Here is a 2655-nt window from a genome sequence, read left to right on the forward strand (position 1 = left end):
TACTGCAGACTCACTTCCCTGACTTTTCATTTAGTTCTATTTTGTAGAATATTTTTTCATTCATAACATTTCAAGCATAATTTATTATATATTACTCAAACATTATAATTTTTCTTTTTGGAAAGGCTACAAATAGAGCCACAGTGAAGTTATCAGTCAGAACAACAAGCTATTCAAACTTTGTCCAAGAAATGTATTCTCAGACATTGTCTATTCATATTGCAATGAGTGAGATATTATTGCTTTTGCAGTTAAACTACTATAGATAGGAACAAAAGGATAATAATAAAATAATCTTCCTATGTCTATTGGTTGTTTCACTGAAATGAACTACTTCATGTAACTCCCTGTACAATTTCACAGTGTGATAGATTATGCATATATATATGATAATTTTATTTTGTAGTAATGTCACACCATTAATATATTATCTTTAATTGGTTTATAATAGTAAATTTTATGATTTATAACATTAGCTTTTTTAGTTTTATTTCTAATTATTACCCTTTTCTGATACATAGTTATTATACTTCTTATGAGAAGAGGTACATGTGCAACAAAACTTTGTTCTTTTTCTAACACCTCCCTCAGCATTTAGCTCTTAATCTCCTTCCCATATGAGAAGATCTATTTCCCTACTTATTATTTTTTGTTTTGCTCTTTACTTATTTTGTGAGTTTCCACAGAAGAGAAACCATGTAATACTCTTGAATGTCTGTTGTATGGCACTTAACATCATGGTCTCAAAATGCATCTATTTTCCTACAAATGACTATAGTTTGTCCTTCTTAATGCAGGCAGAATAGTGCTCTGTGTATAAACACTTTTCCTTTATCCATTAATATGAGGACCTTAACTTTTGGGGGATGATAGCTAGAATGGAAATACCTAGGTTAAGATTACTTTCTAGTTTTAGATTTTGGAGCAATATCCACACTCCTTTTCACATTCAATGTACTAGTTTATATTCCCACCAACAATGCACAAGGATTCTGTTTTCCCCAGGGCTTCCCCAGCACTTGTTTAATTTCTTGATGATGTCCATTCTGTCTGCAGTGACATGAAATCTTAGTGTAGTTTTAACTTGCATGTCTTTAATGGTCAGAGATAATGAACATTTTTCATGAATTTATTGGCCATTTGTACTTTCTCTGAGATCTTTTTCTATTCATTTCCCCGCTCTTTTTCCTCCCTTTGGTGGTACTAGAGATTGAACTCAGAACTTTACCATTGCCAAGCAGGTATTTATACCACTGAGCTATCTCCTTGGCTGGATTCTTTGGAAACAACAAGCAAATTTTGGAAAAGCAATGTCTTAGCAATATTGAATCATCCATTCCATGATCACATTAAATATCCCCATTTGTCTTTTTAATGTCCATAAAAATGGCTCATTAGTCAGAATTTTCCTCAGAAATATGACCCGTATGATGTGAAATTGCACGTGCGTGTGTGGGTGTGTATGCATAGTCATCTCACAATGTCACAGAGTGGCTAGAAAGTTCTGTAGCTTTTTCGTAGTCTTGGCTAATGAATTTATGTTGCCGAACTCAGAAGTATACACCAGAGTGGTATATAGTTATCATCTTGGCATTTAAATTTTAAATGAAAAATAGCTACATTACTGTTACTGTTTCTTTAACAATTATTAACATAATTTATAGAAAATGCCACAATTTTCAATTTTGAGTATTATTTATTCATTAATTGTCTTTCCTCCAAATGGAATCATTAATCTTCTATTCAAAGATCCCCTCAAATCTAGAGTAGTATGATAGGGTTAGGAAATTTTCTCAATTTTTTTGAAATACTTACAATACATTTTATTTCTTCAATATATTTTTACTGCATGTAAAATAATTATTAACAAAATTTCATTCATTATATTATTGATATAATTTTACTGTCTTCAGGCTTTAATAATTCTAGTGGAAAAATATATCATCAAACTTAGTGTTGTTCTTTTGAAATAAATACACCTTTATCTCCTGTTTTTAATTGCAATATATCTAACATTTTCCTATACTTATAACATATTTATAATATTAATACCAAAATCCTTTTCTGACAATTTCATCATATGAATCTGGTAATGCCAGTTGGTGTTTTCCCCTTGCTACATATTTTCTAATTTTAAGTTGTATATTCTTGCTTTGTAAACTCTCTCAATATTTTCTGCAGTCCAGATACCATTTCAAAATTGTGTTTATTGTGCATTTCCCCAAGACAGCACACCTGTTTCTTTTACAGGTAGGTAGAGGGTAGGTAGATCACTCTAGCCCAGTGAAGATTTAAGCACAGTTGGCAATGGGAAGTAGCCTCAATTTGTTTCCTTTCCACTCTTTTTTTTTCCATAATTTTTTTTGATAAACAAATAGTAATGAGACAGTTTCAAATCAAATTGGTAGGACAGTTTCAATAATTAACACATTGCATATATTCCTCCCAGTGGTTAATTGCTGTACAAGATGTGGCCATGATATCCTATCTACAAACACTATTAGAACAAATCACTCTATTCATTAAGAGAATGCAACTATATATCTATGCTAACCACTTTGAATAAACAGATACAAAATGGACGTTCATCTGTATACCCTTTTTTCGTTAAGTTCCATTATGTGAATATTATAGGTGTGTTAACTCAGCAAAATA

Source organism: Octodon degus, unplaced genomic scaffold (assembly GCF_000260255.1).
Source record: "Octodon degus isolate 3935 unplaced genomic scaffold, OctDeg1.0 scaffold00024, whole genome shotgun sequence".
NCBI classification, from domain to species: domain Eukaryota; kingdom Metazoa; phylum Chordata; class Mammalia; order Rodentia; family Octodontidae; genus Octodon; species Octodon degus.